This window comes from Phoca vitulina, unplaced genomic scaffold (assembly GCF_004348235.1).
Source record: "Phoca vitulina isolate PV1807 unplaced genomic scaffold, GSC_HSeal_1.0 scaffold126, whole genome shotgun sequence".
Classification (NCBI taxonomy): domain Eukaryota; kingdom Metazoa; phylum Chordata; class Mammalia; order Carnivora; family Phocidae; genus Phoca; species Phoca vitulina.
Window position 1 is genome coordinate 329,938 of NW_022589829.1, and position 21,890 is coordinate 351,827.

Below are 21,890 nucleotides of genomic sequence, written 5' to 3' on the forward strand. Positions count from 1 at the left end.
AGAAGAATCTCAATGGGGGTCTTTCCCAGAATAAGAATTATTACCAGAAATAGATTTTATCTGAGTGACCCATCTGTATGGTAGGGCAAATATCTCATTACTGAACATTTGCTCTTCTTATTGCCCTGTGAACTGCATTCCTTCTCTCTGAAGTCCCAGACCCCATGACCTTCTTCTTAGCTCGAGATGACATATGTATCTCATTTTGCTTGACTGTCTTTGGAATTTCCGTGTCTGTGTGGATTCCCCAAATGTACGACATGAAATTTGATTTTCTTCTCGTGTCAGTTTGATTCTTAGTCCAGCTAGAGAGACCTTGAAGGGGGCAGGATATTCTTGCTCCCTGCCAATAATGTACACCCCCCAGCATGGCTCATTTCAAGTGATGTGTCCAGTGTGATGTCACTGCTTGTGGACTGGGGAAGAGGTGTGCCCAACCAGCCTCAGCACACCACTGCCTTATCTCCTTTCTTCCACACCAATAGTCCTGGTGTCAGGTGCACAGGGACTGATAGATTAGAATACCCCCTAGTTATTAAGTTGCTACCCTGTTATACTTGCAAAAGGGTTAGAATAACATTACAGATAAAGTTGCTGCCACTATGCTTACTGCAAACAGCAATTTGTTTTTGCATTGTGCTCTCCATTCTTCCCCCATTAAGAACAAGAAAAAGTTGTACTCCATCTGTTTTGTCGGGGTAGACAGCTATTACATACCACACTCTCTCTTTTAACATGAACTTGGTCTGAGTTCAAAAGAAATTATCTCCCATGTTGACCACTGGTCTTTACATCAATGTCTCTTCCTAGCCATTTTGACTGTCTGAAGCTTGTTTTCTGGAAGGAATCATGGGAACTCAATTCTCTGAATTCCTGCATGTGATAACAGTTGTCTATGACCCTTACTCTTGAAATTCACTTTTGCCACATATAAAATCCTTCGGTCACATTTTCTTTCCTCATGAAATCTTAAGTATGTATACTCTGTTTTCTTCGGGCATAAAGCATGCTGTCAAAGTCTGATGATAATCTTATCAAAGGAGCAAGAATTCCAGTCCCCTTCAAGGTCTTTCTAGTTGGACTAAGAACCAAATTGACACAATAAAGATTAACAGGAGAGAATCAAATTTAATAGAGTACTTACGGTGAACCCACACAGACATGGAAGTTCCAAAGACAGATCGAATGAGGTACACGTGTCTCCTGATCTAAGGAGAAGGGGGTAGTGGTTTGGAGCTTCGAAGAGAATGAATACAATCCTCAGGAATAATGAAAAAAGGTAAGTGTCTGGTAAACCAATGTTTTCTGCGCTACTCAGTAACCGTGCGACATAAAGTACTTGGGTCAAACAGGCCTTGCTTGATTTCTGTCCGTCCACCACACCTCGTAGTGTAATACAGTGATCCGTGGTGATAGATCCTTTCCCGGAGAGGGTCCTCTATCTGAATTCTTTTTAGGCAGTTGTGGGAGAGATAAAGAGCTTTTCCTGCATCTGCTGGGTTTTGATTTTTTTTGGCGGGGGGCGGTTGATTGTTTTTTTTAACTCAAAATAATCTTTAAGCCAAAGAGGCCCATCTTGGGGCAGCCTGACCTTGGCCCCTACAATCTCAATTCTCTTCCCTCATAAATCGCTTCTTGCTCTTTTTGCCTAGATGCCCAAAAATATTTTCTTTACATTTTTCTTTAAAATCTCATCATTTTACTGGACCATGTCTTGATGCTCAGCATTCTGAGTTGATAGTCTCAGGTACGTAGGGTGTGCTTTCAATATTTTTCAAATATGTGCATTTTTTTATTTCAGAAAAGTTTTCTTGAATGACAGGTTTTAAAATTGTTCTCTCCTATTATTTTTCATCTCCAGGGACTCCTATTATCTGTACGATATTCTTCCCTAGCTTCCATATTTGTCATATACTTTTAAACTCATTTCCCCTTCTTCATTTCTCATTGATTTTAAGGTATTGTTGGTTGTTTATTTCTTGTCATAGTCATTTCAATTTAGTTTCTATTTCTTAAATTTTCTTCTCTTATTTCTAAATTTTTCCTGAGTTGTCACTTCATTTCTGAGTTCCCTTAATTCTGATTTTATCTTCTTTCATTCTCTTGAAGTCTTTAGCTTATTTTGAAATAATGGGCTCCAGCTCGGGTCTGTTTGATGGGCATAACTTTGTGGCACAACATTCCTACACGCTTTTGTTGCCTGTGGGAATGTTACTCTACTTTTTCTATTTTTTTCCGACAATAACTTTGATAGCTTTCAAATGCAATTCTTTTTTTTTTTTTTTTTAAGATTTTATTTATTTGACAGAGGGAGACACAGTGAGAGAGGGAACACAAGCACGGGGAGTGGGAGAGGGAGAAGCAGGCCTCCCGCCAAGCAGGGAGCCCCATGTGGGGGGCCCTGATCCCAGGACTCTGGGGTCATGACCTGAGCCGAAGGCAGATGCTTAATGACTGAGCCACCCAGGCGCCCCAAATGCAATTCTTTTCTAATGCTCACTCTTAACGTGCATTTACTTCTCCTGAGCATCCCAAAGGAGCAGAGTTCAGGAGCAAAGTTCACTTAGCAATGCCTTCTGTTTTTCATGAGTGTGCTAAAATATGCAAGTTTGCCTTCTGAAATTTCTCCTTTCCCACTTTTTTTTATTTTTAAAAAGATTTTATTTATTTATTTATTAGAGAAAGAGAGAGAGGACAAACAGGGGGACCTGCAGGCAGAGGGAGAAGCAGACACCCCGCTGAGCAGGGAGCCCGGTGCAGGACTCGATCCCAAGACCCTGGGATCATGACCTGAGCCAAAGGCAGATAGATGCTTAACCGACTGAGCCACCCAGGCGCCCTCTCCTTTCCCACTTTTATCTGTACTTTCTCTTTCCCACATTTCTCTTGTCCATGTCCTACAAAATTCCTATTCCATCCTGGGAGTCCTCCCCTCTGTGCAGGGTCTTATCCTTATCCGGGTGGGGAAGGAGGCATTGTAGCCCCTCAGCAGGTCTATCAATGGGCTCCTGGCGCTTGCTGCTATTGGTTGGGGGGCCTTCCTGTTTTCTGCTGTTGTTCTCTCCTTCTTCCCTGGGGAAACTCGAGGCTGTTTCCCCATCGTTCCCGTTTCTATCCGCACATATGCTGATAGTGCCAGGTCTAGCAGCTATCTGTGGTTGGTCCTCACTGCCTTTACATTTTGGGGTGTGTAGGGACACCTCGCCAACTAGTTTTGTCCCAAGCATTGTCCAGGGGTTTCGGTTTTGCTATCTAATTACTCAGTCCACAGCACCTAATAGATAAATGGCCCCTGATCCACGTTAAAAAAAAAAAGAGAGAGAGAGAGAGGAAAGTTTTAATGTATCAGTCTTAATAATTCCCACTCTGGGGCACCTGAGTGGCTCGGTTGTTAGGCGTCTGCCTTCGGCTCAGGTCCTGATCCCAGGGTCCTGGGATGGAGCCCCACATCGGGCTCCCTGCTCAGCAGGAAGCCTGCTTCTCCCTCTCCCACTCCCCCTGCTTGTGTTCCCTCTCTCGCTGTCTCTCTCTCTGTCAAATAAATAAACAAAATCTTAAAAAAAATAATTTGCACTCTGGACTCTGACTTGAAATAAACACATGAATGCAGAACAAAACAGAGTAAGCCCTAGCCAAGTTGCTTAAAAGCAATTATCCTTAAAAGTAATTAAAGTTCCCTAAACTAGAATCTCTGACAATAACTTAACGTGTCTTAATGTTTTCAATTTATCCAACATACAGTAGTCCCCGTCCCCCCCATCTAAGTTTTGCTTTCCATGGTTTCAGTTACCTGTGGTCAACCACGGTTGGAAGCAGACAATTCTCCTTCTGGTGTATGATCAGATCAGGTCAGTAGTAGTCTAACGCTACATCACAATGCTTAAGTGACTGACCTCACTTCATCTCATCGCTTAAGTGACTCACCTCACTTCATCTCATCACACGGGCATTTTATTACCTCACATCATTGTAACAAGAAAAAGGATGAGTACAGTACGATTAGATATTTGGAGAGACAGAGAGAAAGACCACATTCACATAACTTTTATTACAGTATATCATTATAATTGTTCTATTTTATTATCAGTTATTGCTGTTAATCTTTTACTGTGCCTAATTCATAAATTAAACTTTATCACAGGTATGTATGCAGAAGAAAAAACAGTATATATAGGGTTCAGGACTATCTACCATTTCAGGCATCCCTTAGGGGTGTTGAAATGTATTCTCCATAGATAAGGGGGCACTGCTATATTTTTCCTGGAAATCGATTATGTGTTGTGTATTCTATTAAAAGCTATTCTGGATATGAATAGGTATGAAACGTAGCCTCTCTCCTCAAGGAGCTTCTAATTTAGTTGGGATTATACTGGATACATTAAGTAGGAAGGTAGTTTGTAAACTGCAATGATGTAAATGATACCAATCATTTAACCTCTTGCTGCAGGTGGACTATAATGGCTCATTAAAAACTCCCCGTCTTCATTGTTCCCTGTAATTTATTTATTTATTTATTTATTAAAGATTTTTTATTTATTTATTTGACAGAGACACAGTGAGAGAGGGAACACAAGCAGGGAGAGTGGGGGAGGGAGAAGCAGGCTTCCCACCGAGCAGGGAGCCTGATGCAGGGCTCGATCCCAGGACCCTGGGACCACGACCTGAGCCGAAGGCAGACGCTTAACTGACTGAGCCACCCAGGTTCCCCAGGTTTTTTGTTTTTTGACCTTAGACATCATAATCTAAGACAGGACACTGAAGGGGAGCAGATTTTGTTACTGCAAAATGTCTCTTTGGAGCTAAATGCAATTGAAACCTATCAGATTCCGGAAAAGCTCTTTACTATCTCCTCAGTTGCCTAAATTTACATTGGAAAGGGGGCCTGTACCAGAGAGTTACTAGCAGAGAGAACTTTTTACCTAAGACACTTATCTGTATAACAGGGCAACCTTTGTTTTCCAAACATCCCCTCTTGCCCCATCCTGAATGGCTTTCCTTCCCTTGGCAACCCCAGACCCTACCTCTTTCTTTAGCTCAGGATGCTATATAAGCCTCAGTAACCTGGCTACCCTTTGGATCTGATGTTTTTATGGGGCTCTTGTATATAATGTTGAAAACTAAAGAACCTACAATAGAAGAAGGGATAATGTTTCCATCTCCTCGAGAGGATGTTTACCTTAAGAAAAAAAATTGCAATGGTCAAAGAACAAAATCTAAGTTGCAAATGTGTAACTGAGGTAGGAAATGGCTCCTTTAGGTTCTTTTACCATCTTTTTTTTTTTTTTTTAAAGATTTTATTTATTTATTTGTCAGAGAGAGAAAGCGCACACAAGCAGGGGGAGTGGCAGGCAGAGGGAGAAGCAGGCTCCCCTCTGAGCAAGGAGTCCGATGTGGGGCTCCATCCCAGGACCCCGGGATCATGACCCAACTTAAAAGCAGGCGCTTAACCGACTGAGCCACCCAGGCATCCTGGTTCTTTTACCATCTTAAGAAAGAGCTCAATGTGTCAAATCAAGATTTATAAACCAGATACATTGAGAATAGTAATTTACATTAAAACAATTCTCTCATTTATGAAATTGTTAGTGAGCTCTCATTCTGCTTTTGTATTTGATTTTTTTTCTGTTTGCATAATTACATCTCCCACTAACGCCCCCCCGCCCCCGCTCCCCCCGCCCCCCAGCTTGGTTTTGGTGTCTTGTTGGATTTTCTGGTGATTGTCTATAGAGTTCAGTACTGTGTACAGCTGAGTCAGGAGTCCGCTCTGTCAGAGACCCTGGGACCCTCTGGACTTTGGCTCTTCTGAAATGAGGGGGGGATGCCACATGTGTTAGATAGAACACTACGTTGTCCCCTAAGATGATGTCTCCCAGTGTATACACCCTGTTGAATGCTCCCTTTGAGCGAAGGTGGGACCTATGAATATGATGGGATATGACTCCGGTGAGTAGGGTATGGTATATGGCAAAAGTGAGGGGATATTGTAAAGGTATTGAAGGTCTCTAACGAGTTGACATTAAGTTAATCAAAAGAGAGATTATTTTAGGTGGTTCCGATTTATCACAGGAATCCTGTAAGGTCTAGAGAAGAAACAGAAGTCAGACAGATTTGAACCAACAGCAGATGGCCTTGAAGAATCGACTGCCATGTTGTGGCGAGGGCCTCATGGCAGGGCACAAGCAGGAGGCCCTGGGAGCTGAGGGCTTAGTCCTACAACCACACGGAGCTGAGTTCTGCCAACAACCATGAGCTGGAAGAGGACTCGGAGAAGAATGTTGTAAATTACGAAGTTTGTGGTAATTTGTTACCCAGCACAGAAAGCTAATACATTGTCTTCACAAAAGTCCTTCTCCTGAGTGTCAGGATTCCTACTCTCTCTTCCCCCAGTTTCATTTCTATCCCAGAGCACAATCCCTAGAATGATCTTTGAAGACTTATTACCTAGGACCAATGTCTCAGTGTGTATCTGTTGCATGAGTGAATGAAGTAAAAAACGCTAACATCTGGGGGTGCCTGGGTGGCTCAGATGGTTGAGCGTCTTCCTTCGGCTCGGGTCATGATCCCTAGGTCCCAGGATCGAGCCCTGCATCGGGCTCCCTACTCAGCGGGGAGTCTGCTTCTCCCTCTCCCTCTGCCTCTCCCCCTGCTCATGCTCTCTCTCACTTTGTATCTCTCTGTCTCAAATGAATAAATAATAAAAAAAAAATTCTTAAAAAAACCCAAAAAACAAAAAACGCTAACATCTGGATACTCTGGAGTATCCTGCTTCACGTGTTTAACTTTTCTTCCAGTGTGTTTATGGATAGGATGCAGGCAAATATTTTTCTATAGGGAGATTATGGTTAAAATGCAAATGATTGCTCAACTTTGTTTCTGAGGCCATCTGGTCCTGGACTTTTGTTTGTTGGGAGTTTTTTGATTACTGATTCAATTTAATTGCTGGTAATTGATCTGTTCAGAATTTCTATTTCTTCCTGATTCAGTTTTGGGAGACTATATGTTTCTAGGAATTTATTCGTTTCTTCTAGGTTGTCCAATTTGTTGGCATATAGTTTATCATAATATCTTCTTATAATCCTTTGTATTTCTAGGGTGTTGGTTGTTATATCTCCTCTTTCTTTCCTAATTTTGTTTATTTGAGTCCTTTTTTTGGATGAGTCTGGCTAAAGGTTTATCAGTTTTGTCTATCTTTTCGAAGAACCAGCTCCTAGTTTCATTGATCTGTTCTATTGTTTTTTTAGTTTCTTATTTCATTTATTTCTGCTCTGATCTTTATTATTTCCTCCCTTCTACTGGTTTTGTTTTAGTTTTTCTTCTTTTTCTAGCCATGCCAGGTGTAAGGTTAGGTTGTTTCTTTGAGATTTTTCTTGCTTCTTGAGGTAGGTCTGTATTTCTATAAATTCCCCTCTTAAAACAGTTTTTGCTGCACCCCAAAGATTTTGGACCATTGTGTTTTCATTTTCATTTATCTCCATATATTGTTTGATTTCCTCTTTGATTTCTTGGTTGATCTACTCATTGTTTAGGAGCATGTTATTTAACCTCCATGTATTTGTGATCTTTCCACATATTTTTCTTGTGGTTGATTTCTAGTTTCATAGCACTGTGGTTGGAAAACATGCATGGTGTGACTCTAATCTTTTTGAATTTGTTCAGGCTTGTTTTGTGGCTTAACATGTGCTCTGTTCTGGAGAATATTTCATGTGCACTTGAAAAGAATGTGTATTCTGCTGTTTTAGGATTGGATGTTCTGAATATATGTTAGATCTGTCTGGTCTATGTGTCACTCAAAGCCATGGTTTCCTTCTTGATTTTGTGTTTGGATAATCTATCCATTGGTGTAAGTGGGGTGTTAAAGTCCCCTACTATTATTGTATTACTATCAGTTACTTTCTTTATGTTTGTTATTAGCTGCTTTATGTATTTGGGTGTTCCCATGTTGGGTGCATAAATATCTACAGTTGTTATATCTTCTTGTTGGATTGTTTCCTTTATGATTATATAGGGTCTTTTGTTGTCTCTTATTACAGTCTTTGTCTTAAAGTCTATTTTGTCCGATATAAGTACTGTTACCCCGGCTTTCTTGTCACTTACATTTGCATGATAAATGTTTTTCCATCCCTTCACTTATTAATTAAACTCTTAATGATACTTTTTAAGAGGACTTTATATCATATAGTTCTTTTTCAATTTAAAATGCATCATAATAATTTTATTAGGTCAGATTCTGTTATGCTTCAGGTATAAAAGAAGTACTTCTAAAATGTATTTCTTAGTTAGGTCTGTGTTTTGTGGACTTAACAAACATTACGAGAAACTTTAACCATACACAAAAGTGGAGAGAAATACAATGAATGCTTGTGTTGGTTTTCTATTGCTGCTGCAACAAATCACCGTCAATTTAGTGACTTAAGACAACACCAATTTGTTATTGTTCTGTGGGTCAGTAGTCCAACTGAAGACTCACTGGGCTAAAATCAAGATGGGTCTATGAAAGAATCCATTTCCTTGCCTTTTCCAGCTTCTAGGGGCCACCTGCCCACATTCCTTGGCTTGTGTCCCCTTCCTCCATCTTCAACATCATTAACAGCGGGTGGAGTCCTTGTCAGGCTGCATCTCTCTGACCCTCTGCTCTGGACTGAATGTTTGCATCCCTTCAAAATTCATAGGTTGAAATCCTAATGACTGATGTGATGGTATTTGGAGGTGAGGCTCTCGGGAGGTATCTCGGTCATGAGGGTGGAGGCTTCATGAATGGGATTAGAGTTCTTATGAAAGAGACTTCTTGGGGCTCCCTCACCCCTTCCACCATGTGAGGACACTGTCAGAAGATGCTGGTGAACTAGGAAGGTGGCTCTCACCCACTCTCTCAGCAACCATGCTGGTACCTTGATCTTGTACTTCCAGCCTCCATAAGTTTGAGAAAAACATTTGTGTTGTTTATAAGCCATCCAGTGGGTAGTGTTTTGTTATAGAAGCCTGAATGGACAAACCCACTCCTTCTGTGTTATCTCCCCCTGACTTTCACACAACAGGGAGAGGTTCTCCACATGTAAGGACCCAGTGATTAGGGGTGCCTGGGTGCCTCAGTCGTTAAGCATCTCCCTTTGGCTCAGGTCATGGTCCCAGGGTCCTGGGATCGAGCCCTGCGTCAGGCTCTCTGCTCAGCGGGGAGCCTGCTTCTCCCTCTGCCTCTCCCCCTGCTTGTGCTCTCTCTCTCTCAAATGAATAAATAAAATCTTAAAAAAAAAAAAAAAAAAAGGACAAGTGATTAGACTGGATTCAGTGGGATAACAACCCAGGAGAAACTCCCACCTCAAAGTCCTTAACCTTAATCACACCATTTGCCACGTAAGGTAACATATTCACAGGTCCAGAGATTGGGATGTGGATGTCTTGGTGGGGGGGATGGTTTCTTCCAACCGCTATGCCACACACCTATCTCCTTGCTTCAACATTATCAACATTTTGCCAATATTGTTTTTTCTCCTACTTCCCTGTTTTTTTAATTTCCTGGAATATTAAAGCAAATTCCAGAAACCATATAATTCGGTTGTAAATACTTTAGTTTCTCTAATCTTAAAAAAAAAAAATAACCACAATAGCGTTATCATAGCAAAATCACCAATAATTCTTTGGTGGCATCTGATATCCATTCCATGTCCAAGTTTCCCGATCTTTAAATATTTTTTTTAAAAGCTAGTTTATCTTGATTATGACCCAAACAAGGCCCACAAATTTGCATTTGGCTAATGTGTCTCTCAAGTCTGCTTTATAACAAATCTCCCTCTCTTCCTCTCTCTTTTTTTCCTGATGCTATTTATTTGTTGAATTAAGAAGTTAGGTAATTTGGTCTGTAGAACTTCCACATTCTGGTTCCAGCTGGCTGCTTCCTGGTGATGTAATTTAACCTGTTCATTGGTCCCTCTATTTCCTTAAGCTTGGAGTTAGTTTTAGGCTTTACCGGATTCACATTTTTTTTTCTTTTGCTTTTCTAGTCAGCGAGAATACCTTAGACAATGCTACATACTTCCTATTGTTTCATATTGGTGTGCGTAGGTTGTCCCAGTTCTCGTGATGATAAAATTGTTCATTTGGACATATTTGAAAATATTACAATATTCTTAATTAATAATAATGTTACCATTTACTGCTTGCCTACTAGATACCAGGCATTTTGCTGGTTGCTTTCTATAGGATTTCTATTCTATCTCCGTATATTAACTATACTCACGGATTTGCAAAAATATGCTAGAATTGGTTGGTTGGAAGACCCTGTGTATTATTGCTTCGAGCTTCAGTTTACTTCTTGCTCTTGATTTACAGGCTTATTCTGAGGATTATTTGAAATAATGGATGTGAAGCTCTTTGAAAAGTAGAACATGCCATGCTATACTGTTACAAGTAACAGTTAAAAAAAAAAGGAAAAGAAAAAGAAAGCCCCCAATAAATAGTGGCTCTGATGATCTCGTTTATTCATCACACACTCCTTGAAGCACTTTGTCACGCCCTGGAGAAGCCCTGGAGAAGGTGAGGGAGACCCAGCGTGGGACCCGGGACGCGGTGCGGCGAGGGAAGACGTAGCGAGCAGCCACAGCGCCACCTGTCGGCGCCGCGCGGAGGTCCGGCGACTCGCCTTCCGGCCGCCGGCCGCTCCCCGCCGCCGCCCCGCCCCCGGCGTCAGGGGCGCAGAGCCTAGGCGCCCCGAGGGCCCGCGGAGCCCGCCTCGAGCCGCGGCCGTGCAGACGGGAAGCGAGCTCCGGGCCGCCCTGACCACGAGCGGGGCTCCGGGGCCGCCGCGGGGCCGCCCCGATCCGCACCGGCCGGCGCGCCCCTCCTCCCCTGGCCGCCGCTCCGGGCGCCAACTGCTTCGCGGCTGCAGCGCGCCCCTCGCCTTCTCGGACGTTGCTCTGGGGGTTCCAGGGAGCCGCGGCACTAAGGACCCGAGCGGAGAATAAAGTCTAGAAGACATTAAGGATGGCACGAAGGGCCGAGTCGTTGAGGAAGATGCGGCCAAGTGTAGGGTTTTGCTTCTTTGCACCCACCGTTGGGGGCGGCCCGTGGAGCCCACTGCGGGGCGGGGCGGGGGCGGGGCCGGGGGCGTGTCTCTTCGCGGCGACTCAGTGTTTCCCGCCCGCCCGAGGCTGGCGGCGCGCGGTGCCAGGGGTGACGGGGACCCGCTGGGCCACGTGCGCGGAAACAGGAAGTTGCAGGGATGCTCGGCGGGCCGGAGGACAGGTGAAGTGATGGGGGCCCGGCTCGCCCGGGAGGCTTTGCTTTGCGATCCGCCTCGCTGGGTGCTTGGCCGCCCGCCGCAAGCAGGATTCTCCATGTTTTCTTATGACCATGCTATAATATTTAGGCTTCTAGGTTAATTGCTATTTCTTGTTACTGCAGACTGGAACCTCCTTGCCTTTTTAGGATTGAGAGTTAGCTGAAAAAACGGTGTTCTGGGAATTAGTCATTTACTTGCTGGAGAATCACGATTACTTAAGGCCCAGGTATCAAATCGTAGGCGCCTCTCACTTTCTAGTTTGCTGATGTAGATTGACAAAAACAAATCCGTCTTACTTAAGGTGGAACATTTAATATTCGAATAGCCATTGATGACACTGTGGTAATATATTTAAGATAATGGACAAGTAAGAGAAAAAACTATGGATCAGTGCATATTACACATTTTTTAGTGCTGTTTTTGGGTGGAGGGAATTTAGATATTTAATGATGGCTTTGAAGTTAAAACTCAGTCAATGGATGAAGTGTTTTGTTCGCAGTTATGGATTGCAGCTGCTATCTTTATGTGTTGGGCAATACAGAGCAGTGTGGCATGCCTATATTGTATGTTAATATTTTGTGCTGTAATTTACGAGAGCTATTCGTGAACAATAACATGTCAGTCATTTTTCTTTAGCTGGTTTTTTGTTTGTTTGTTTGTTTACTTTAAACACTGATCGGGTTCCTTCTCTGTGTGCCGTGGGGCAACACCTGCTGTACCCTCTGGGACTGATGCATTATCCACTTTAAAAAGTGGTTAACCGAAGGAAAGATTCTTCAGCAACAACACACACATTTTGCTTTATTTCAAGTAAAGGCGCTCTGATTTGGGGGAACACAAGCCAACTTAGAGCTTCCTCATCTCATCTCACCAGTCTCATCTACCAGTTGTATTGTTTAAAAGGTGAGAAGGTGACTCAGTGATATTCCCTAAACCCAGGCTCCCAAGACTTCTTTTTATATATAAAGGTAGTATATATTTTTTTTAATTTTTATTTTTTTAAAGATTTTATTTATTTGACAGAGAGAGACAGCGAGAGAGGGAACACAAGCAGGGGGAGTGGGAGAGGGAGAAGCAGGCTTCCCGCTGAGCAGGGAGCCCGATGCAGGGCTCGATCCCAGGACCCTGGGACCATGACCTGAACAGAAGGCAGATGCTTAACGACTGAGGCACCCAGGCGCCCCTATAAAGGTAGTATATTTAGATCCAAAAGGAAGCCCTTGCTATAGGACATCCTTAGCTTGGAGGGTCCTGTGTGTGTGTTCGTGTGCCTCTTCCTTTTTTTAGAAAATTGTGGCAAAACCTGCATAATATAAAATTTAACATTTTAACCATTTTAAGCTTATAGTTCAGTGACATTAAGTACTTTCACATTATTCTTCAACTGTCACCACTATCCATTTACAGAACTTTTTCCCCAGTTGAAACTCCATATCCATTACATAATCCCTGCCCATCCCTGCAACCCTGGCCCTGGCAACCACCATTTTACTTTCTGTCTCTATGAATTTGACTACTGTAGGTCCCCCATATAAGTAGAATCATACAGTACTTTGTCTTTCTGTGTCTGACTTATTTCACTTAGCATAATGTCCTCAAGGTTCATCTATGCTGTATCATGTATCAGGATATGATTAAATTAAAAAATATTTAATTGTGGTAAAATACACAAAAAATTTACCATCTTGCTAATTATTAATGGACTGTTTTCTAGAGCAGTTTTAGGTTCACAGCAAAACTGAGCAGAGAGTTTCCATATGATCTCTGCCCCCACATAGCACGCTGTCCCCCATTATCAGCATCCTGCACCAGAGTCACACATTGGCTACAATTGATGAACCTACACTAACACATCAGAATCACCCAGAGGCCATAGTTTACATTAGGTCGGCTCTTGGTGGTGTATATTCTATGGGTTTTAACAATGTATGACATATATCCACCATTATAGTATCATACAGAGTATTTTCACTGCCCTAAATATTTCCTGTGCTCTACCTGTTCATCTCTCTCTTCCTCCCCCTTACCCACCCCCAACCACTGATCTTTTACTGTATCCATAGTTTTGTCTTTTCCAGAATGTCATATAGAAGGAATCCTACAGTATGTAGCCTTTTCAGATTGGCTTCTTTCACTTAATGATACCCATTTAAAGTTCCTCATGTCTTTTCAGGGCTTGATAGCTCCTTTCTTTTTAGCACTGAATAATGTTCCATTGTCCGCATGTACCACGGTTTATTTATCCATTCACCTATTGAAGGACATCTTGGTTGCTTCCAGGTTTTGGCAATTATGAAGAAAGCGGCTATGTTTGTGTCAGGTTTTTGTGTGGACATAAGTTTTAAACTCATTTGGGTAGATATCTAAAACTAATGATGTAATGTATGGGGATTAACATAACAATAAAAAAATTAAAAAAAAAAAACTCATTTGGGTAGAATACCAAGCAGCACAATTGCTGGATCATAGGGTAAGAGTATGTTTAGTTCTGTAAGAAACAGCCAGACTATCTTCCAAGGTGGCTACACCATTTTGCATTCCCACTAGTAATGAATGAGAATTTCTGTTGTTCCACATCCTCACCAGCATTTGGTGTTGCCAGTCTTCTGTATTTTGGTGATTCTGATAGGTGTCTGTCTTGTCTATCTTTGCTGTGTCTAATAGGTGTATATTTTGTTCTTGTTTTAATTTGCATTTCTTTGATGACCTATATTCATGTACTTATTTGCCAATATACTTTTTTGGTGAGGTGCCTTTTAGGGTTCTTTGGCCCATTTTAAATTTATTTTTAATTATTAATTTTTCCCCAGCTATATTGAGCTACAATTGACAAGTAAAATTGTACATAATAAAAATGTACAATGTGATGATTTGATACACGTGTACATTGTGGAATGGTTATCACAGTCCACACAACAGTTAATTAACACATCTGTCAACTCACATAGTTACTTTTGTTTGTGTGTGTGTGTGGTGAAATGCTTAAGATCTATTGTCTTTTGTCCACTTCTTAATGGGGTTGTTTGTTTTATTGAGTTTTAGGAGTTCTTTGTAGATGGGGTGATAACAGTCTTTTATTAGAGGTGTCTTTTGCAAATATTTTCTTCCAGTCTGAGGCTTGTCTTCTCATTCTTTTGGATCTCTCTATACACCATTTTTATTTATTTATTTATTTTTATTTTTTTGGCTGTAAATACACCATTTTTAGGTGTATAGCTCAGTCCGATTAAGTGTATTCACATTGTGGTCCAAGCAATCTTTAGTGCTTTTCCATCTGGCAAAATTGGAACTATACCCATGAAACAACATCTCCCCATTTTCCCTTTTCCCAGCCCCTGGCAACCACCTTGCCATCTACTTTCTGTCTTTATGAATTTGACTACTTTAGGGACCTCATATAAATGGACTCATAGAGTCTTTGTCTTTTTGTGACTGGCTCATTTACCTTAGTATATAATGTCATCAAGATTTATCCATGTTGCAGGTGGGCATTTTATGAGTGCTGATTCCTGGGCCCAAATATTGAAGGTTCTGATTCAGCAAATTTGAAGTGGACTTCAGAAATGCCTGTGTTTGGGGTGCCTGGGTGGCTCAGTCAGTTAAGCATCAGCCTTCAGCTCATGTCCCAGGATCCAGTCCTGCATCGGGCTCCTTGCTCAGCAGGGAGTCTACTTCTCCCTCTGCTTGCTGCTCCCCCTGCTCATGATCTCTCTCTCTCTCTCAAATAAATAAAATCTTAAAAAAAAAAAAAAAGATTTATCCATGTTGTAGCCTATGTCAGAATTTCTTTCCTTTTTAAGGGCTGAGTAATATTCCATTATATTTAGATATACATATAGCACATTTTGCTTATCTGTTCATCTATCCACAGACATTGGGGTCGATCCCACCTTTTGACTCTTGTGAATAATGCTGCTGTGAACATGGGTGTACACATATCTGAGTCCCTGTTTTCAGTTCTTTTTTTAAAAATTTTTTTATTCTTTTAAAGATTTAATTTTTTATTTGTCAGAGAGAGAGAGAGATCACAAGCAGGGGGAGCGGCAGGCAGAGGGAGAGGGAGAAGCAGGCTTCCCGCTGAGCAAGGAGCCCGACGTAGGACTCTATCCCAGGACCCCGGGATCATGACCTGAGCTGAAGGCAGACGCTTAACTGACTGAGCCACCCAGGCGTCTCACCTGCTTTCAGTTCTTTTGAGTATATACCTAGAAGTGAAATTGGTGGATCATATAGTAGTTCTATTTTTAATTTTTTGAGGAACCACCACACCACTTTTTGTAGGCACTGCACCATTTTATATTCCTAGTAACCGTACACAAGTGTTACAGTTTATCCTCATCCTCGTCAATGCTTGCTATTTTAGTTTTTGTTTTGTTTTTTATAATAACCATCTTGTCTCTCCCCCTCCCCCTTTTCTGTTTCTCTGAGTGACTTGCCTGAGCTCTTGTACTAGGAAAGAACACAACGGGGATATAGACTTCCCCAGCTGCCCGGCTCATGCCAGCCCCGGGGTTTAGGAGAGAACCCAGGCGCTGCCAGGCATTTTCATGTACTTCCCTTTTAGAAAGAAAGCTGTTTTCTCCAAAAGGGCTCGGGGAAGATTGTCATTACTTCCCTGTCATCAGAGGGCCATGCAAGGTTTTCCTTTGTAAGAGTTCCACACAGGGGCTGTGAGAAAATGTGTTCTGTGCACCTGTTTGCCCGTCTTTAAATTCCTGCCTGTCCCTCTGACCAAGGGGAGCAGGACATCTTCTCGAATCTGTTCCTCCTGTTTCTATGGCTGGAGACTGTGACGCATTTAAAGACCAAAGGAGTGATAATATATGTTTGTAATTCTGAAATGTTTGGGACAATAAGGTTAAATGTAGGCCATTTACTCCACAGATGTTATTGAGCACTTACTGTTTGCAGGCACCATCCTGGGCACTGGCAGAGGGGGGATGTGAGGATGGGCAAGGCAAGGTCCCTGACTTAGGGAGCTTACAGACTAGTGCAGTAAGAAATACATTTTATATCATGACCAGGACGCACAGATCCATGTACAGAAAAGTAGAGACAAGAGTTTTGTGAAATCAACTTTATGATGCCTTACCTTTACTACGTACACTACAGGCTAATGTTTTCGATTCTGTTTTATTCTATCTTGTTTTTCAAAACTCTGGTCACCAACCACCAAACCGATTTCATAAACCAGGGATGGGTTTCTTTTAGCTTTTGGAAAAATTACGGGGCGGTAAATGTGACTGACGTCATCATGTGTGATGTCAGGAATAAGGTATGTGTAGGGGGTAGAAATCAAAATCACACAGATTCTACACTTTAGTTCTCACCAGGGCCTCCTGGGACCTTTAATATCAAACCTTGCTCTCTTATAGACGGGTCAGGAAGGGTCCTGAGAGGCGTTGTGTGTCTGCCTTTTGATCTTAACCAGACTGAACAGTGTTGGGAGGCCTGTGTAGTTTTCCTGCTGGGATATCATTTGATGAGCTTAATAAAATTGACAGATTCACTTTGGGGGGGGGGGTGAGTTGAAAACAATCACATTTTAGTAATTTTGCTTTTTGAACCCAAGTCTGCTAATGCAAAGAGAAGTGTCTAACATGGACAGAGTTCTTCATCACTTAACCACAAGAAGGCAACACACAGAGAGAATAGTCTCTTTATTGAAAGCACTCATGGCCTAGTTGTACATCTAGTGATAAAAATGGATAATCACATTTTTCCCCCCTGTATTTCTGGAGGAGGCAGGAAGAGTTGGCCGCATTTGGGCCTGGGTAGAGCGCTCCACAGTGCTCTGATGAGGGACCGGGCCCCCCTTTCATTTCATCTTGGAAAGAACACAGTTTCTCTTCATTAGCCTGTAAGAGCCGAGACGTGGAAGACAGAGCAGCATTTGGTTATTCGGGCTGCGTGGCTGTGGGGATTTTAAGTCACTGACCTACTCATTATGGTTGAGATACAAGTTCAGTTTTACATTTAGTGAGGAAAGGGTCTAGGGACTTTGGATGTCAAGTATTAGAAAGTCCAACTTGGTACATGAGTGGAGAACGATGGCCACAGCTTCTAGGTTCTCTGCAGTTGCTGGGCTTCATTCTCCTTACTCTGATTAAGGCTATTTGACTTGAGTTCCATTGCTTCTGAATTCACCAGAGTGGAAGGCTTGCTCTCTAATCTAATCCTGACATACCTGCCTCACGGAAGGTTTCACTGTTAAAAAACGCACATTTGTGAACATCATTTCTGTCAGTCCCATGACATTAGTGGTGGCAGCACTGTGACCCCCATTGTGAGGCTCAGAAAGGCTAAGTGGCTTGCCCAGGGTCACATAGCAGAGCTGTATGTTGGGCTTTTTCCAGTTCAGCGTAGCTGTTTTCTGCCGGTTGGTATTCATAACCTAGGATGAGATACTGGAAGAGGAAAGAGTGGAAGGTTCCCCGTAGAGCTCTGAGGTTTTCCTCTTCCCTCCCGAGAAAGGTACGCTCCGTTGTGCCAGGTCTGCCCCTGTGCTGGAAATGTCCGTTGCTCCCTATTCCTCGTGGTCAGCATGTTCTTTTCACAGGTCAGCTGCGGCCATAAATGAGGACGCCGTGCTGTCCCTGAGGTTGGCTTGAGCACAAGGAGAAGGGCACTTCATGGGCATCTGGAAGCAGCCATAAGGGAGGAGCTCATTACTCGTGTGCCTGGCGCTGGCCTTGCTGTGGCATTTCTAGGGGGACAGTGGGCCCCCTGCCCCACCCCCATCGGCCCTAAAAATTACTCTGGCTTCATTTCAGGAGGGAAAAGGGGTGTGTGGGTGTGTGTTTTGGCCATTGCCTTGAAGACAACATTGGGGAGTACTGATTTGTGGAGTAGGACAATGAGTTTGGATAGAGAAAGCAAAGTAGATTTCCAAGATTTGAGCAAAAGGAATTTTGTTTAAGGATTTGGTGTCAGAAGTTGTCAAACAATGGTTTTCACCCCATGAGGAGTTCTGTTTCTTATACCACAGAGCTGAGTCACATGGTGTTAGGGTTTTCACAAGAAAATATGTAACAGTACCAGCTAGCTTGCTCTCCCTCCTTCCCTGTCCTTCATCTGTTCCTCTCTCCCTCCATCCTTCCCTGCCCTGCCCTCTTCCTTCCTCCCCTCTTCCGCTCCCCGTCCCCTCCCTCCTTCCTCCCACCTCCCTTCTTCCTTCCCTTCCTTTATTCTAAGTCCTCTGGCTGAAGCGCTCTTTGTAGGATATTTTTTATGTCTTTACGGAAAAAAGAACACAGATGCTTGAGGGAAGGGCAGGGACTCCCCCAACCTTTTGTTTGCCCCGTGGCCCTCCTTATCTGAGCTGTCAGCCTGGGGCCAGAGGCCTGCCCGGCGTCAGCAGGATCAGAGGTACATGGGAGCTGGGTCGGTCATGAGAGCTCCCCTGGCTTGTCTCTGTGTGTCCTGTCCTGCTTCCGTGGCTCCAGGGAAGCTGAGGGGCTGCAGCCCCTGACCCCCGCTGTGTGCTACACTTGGACGGCAGCCTGGGCCTGCCTTGCTCCAGGCCGCTCCTGTCCCCTGGTCGTGTTCCGAAACCAGCTTCTTAGATGAAAGGAAGTGGGTGTAGAGGAGCAATTACGAAGTCGTCATTCTGGTTTTCAGCTCCTGGAGCCTCTAAAGAGCAAAAGTCTGCTTGTTAGGAGAATTGTAGGGCCGGCCCCAGGAGGCCGGGCTCCCTCCTCTCGGCGCACCCTCTAAAGTCTGAGGAAACGTGAAGGTGTTTGGGAAGTTTCAGCTGCCGTGGTTAGGATTTCAGAAGACTCTTGGGCCTTTTGAAAGAAAGTGAGATAGTAACACCAAATGGTTGCTTCTGATACATTTGATTGAATCAAACCAAAGGAAATGAGATGGTATTGAGAAATACATTCATGATTCCTCTGAGGCTCTCTCTTTCTCTCTTTTACGAGCATCACCCAAATAGAGGATCCATGTTCTTCGTCTCCCTGGTGAATGGTTACTAGGGGCATTTGTACCTCATTCTGGAGTTTGATTGCTGAGAGATGGATGACAGCAAGAGACGCATTACTCTGTCCTCATGGGCATTAGATGAAGCGCTGGCCTCACGGGGTGGAATCATGCACAGGGGGACCGCGCTCCCTGAGGGTCCTGGGGCTGTCCTGGCTTACACCACTGTCCCGTCTTTATTATCCTTAATGCCACTTTTCCCTCTCAAAAGATGTCCCCGGTTGGAAGATAAAGCATCCGGTGATTCTAGATATGTGGCACGCGTGGTTCATCCTTTGAGAAACCGAGGTGGCGAGGAGGTTCTGAGGAGAGGACAGGGTGTGGCACGTGGTCACCGTCGGTCGGACCGCTTGATAAAGATAGATGGGTGTTCGGAGTAGAATTGCAGGACGAGCGTTTGATCCCGGATTACATGCACCTCTGCCTTTGACCTCCCTGTCTGAAAGGACACATTTACAATCTGGGATTCCTGTCCTGTGCCCTCTTCAATCAAGGATTTACCGTAAATAACGCCATTCGAGAGCAGGCAGAGGAAGGGTGAACACTTGGGCCCAGAGCCATTCCTGCCCCTCCGATCCTGTCATTTCTTCTTTTCCGGAAAGCCACCGATGTCAGTGCTCCATTTGGAGGAGCGGGAAGGGCATCCATCATTTATCGCTTTCAATTCTGAGGTTCTGTTTTAAACTTTTGATAATGGCTCAAAATACGTGTTTGCCCCCATTTATTTTTCTTTAGGTAAGATTTAAAAAATTTTCCGTAGCTTAATGGTTGGTTGTTATGTAGAACGCCACTGTGCTGTAAGCTAGGGACTCTTACAGGGACTCAGACTTATGTGCTGTTGTGGACAGTTCTGGAAACTGAATTTTGCAGAGATTATTTTAGACCCTCCAGGAGAGAGAGTGTTCTTGACCCCTTGCCTATCAGCCATATGAGGTTTCCTGGATTCATCTTAGAAAAGCATCCCCCCCAGGAAGGGATTTTCTATATTTATTGGCTCAGTGAGGATCTGTGGTCAGTGGCCCTCTAAGCCTCCCCCGAGAGACTTCTGGAGCTTCTCCCTTATCAGTTCTCTGCAGCTATCAGGTCACTGCCCTTTAAGATCCTCGTCGGGAGCCTAAGGTGAGGAACTTCAGTAGCATGTCACTTCTTTTTTTTTTTTTTTTAAGCTTTTTTTTATTTTTTTTGAGAGAGAGAGAGTGCACACAAGCTGGGGGGGGAGGGGCAGAAGGAGAGGGAGAAGCAGACTCCCTGCTGAGGGGCTTGATCCTGGGACCCTGGGATCATGATCTGAGCCGAAGGCAGATGCTTAACTGACTGAGCCACCAGGCACCCTGCATGTCACTTCTTTTTTTAAGTATTTTGTTTTCTTTTAAGATTTTTATTTATTTATTTGACAGAGAGAGACACAGTGAGAGAGAGAACACAAGCAGGGGGAGTGGGAGAGGGAGAAGCAGGCTTCCCGTGGAGCAGGGAGCCCGATGTGGGACTCGATCCCAGGTCCTGGGATCATGACCTGAGCCGAAGGCAGATGCTCAACGACTGAGCCACCCAGGTGCTCCACATGTCACTTCTTAAAGCCTGTTTCAGATCATCCTTGTACCGACCTTTCTCTTCAGATGTGTCAGAAGTGGATGCTTTTTTTTTTTTTAAATAGGATACATACTTCATTTATGATTCAGAAGAATCCATAAACATTTTAAAGTTTCCCATAGAGAAACCACTGTACATAGATGTCTTCTAACAGAAGGCCATCCAGAATTTTAAGGCTCATTTGCAGGTGAAAACCCGTATTCTTGCAAACATATAATCCAGATGCCGTGTTGACAGATGGGTGGCTCTGTGAGACCCTGGTCTCTGAGCCCAGAGTGGAATGTATTGCTCGCATCCCTGAAGCACATTGTCCATGAATATTCACTTCTTTTGTGGAAAAGCAATATGGAAAAGTGCTGAATTCACACCAGAGGCAACACAATACAGGGGGCTTCTGGCCTGTTGATTTGTAAGGTTGAGGGGTGGGAGTCAAGTTTTGGGAGTCAAGTTATACTTACTTAATATTTGTTGACTGTTCCATTATATCTCCTACCTTTTTTTTTTTTTTTTTTTAAAGATCTTATTTATTTATTTGAGATTGAGAGAGAGCACGAGTTGCGGGGCAGAGGGTGAGGGAGAAGCAGGTTCCCCTCTGAGCAGGGAGCCCAATGTAAGGCTCAATCCCAGGACCCCGGGATCGTGACCTGAGCCGAAGGCTTAACTGACTGAGCCACCAGGGTGCCCCTTATCTCCTACCTTAACATCCTCTGGATGGATTCTTATTTAATGATTTCCAAAGTGGCAGTGAAACTTTATCGTGTTAGAGGGAGGATCATTCTTACAGCATGATCCAACATACTGTCCTGTACAAGTACTGGACACTTCATTTATTTGGGAATATAGGTGCGATTCTGTAACTCATTAGTTCTTTCTTTTTTTTTTTTTTTTTTTTAAAGATTTTATTTATTTATTTGACAGAGAGACACAGTGAGAGAGGGAACACAAGCAGGGGTCCTGGGATCGAGCCCCACCTCCGGCTCCCTCGGGTTCCCTCCGGCTCCCTGCTCCGCGGGAAGCCTGCTTCTCCCTCTCCCACTCCCCC

At 43.5% G+C, this 21,890-nt stretch overlaps 1 protein-coding gene across 5 annotated transcripts in view; it reads left to right on the plus strand.

Annotated features, from left to right (window-relative positions):
- The first annotated feature begins 10,800 nt into the window (after positions 1-10,800).
- Positions 10,801-21,890, plus strand: part of MPPE1 (metallophosphoesterase 1) — a 23,911-nt gene continuing 12,821 nt past the window's right edge. For 3 of the 5 annotated variants that reach the window (XM_032399033.1, XM_032399037.1, XM_032399036.1), the window contains exon 1: positions 11,162-11,238. The gene's annotated coding sequence lies outside the window, so the exon portion shown is untranslated. Of the gene's footprint in view, positions 11,020-11,161; positions 11,239-18,499; positions 20,378-21,890 lie in introns of those variants that run through there. The other 2 variants (XM_032399034.1, XM_032399035.1) reach the window with 2 other exon arrangements.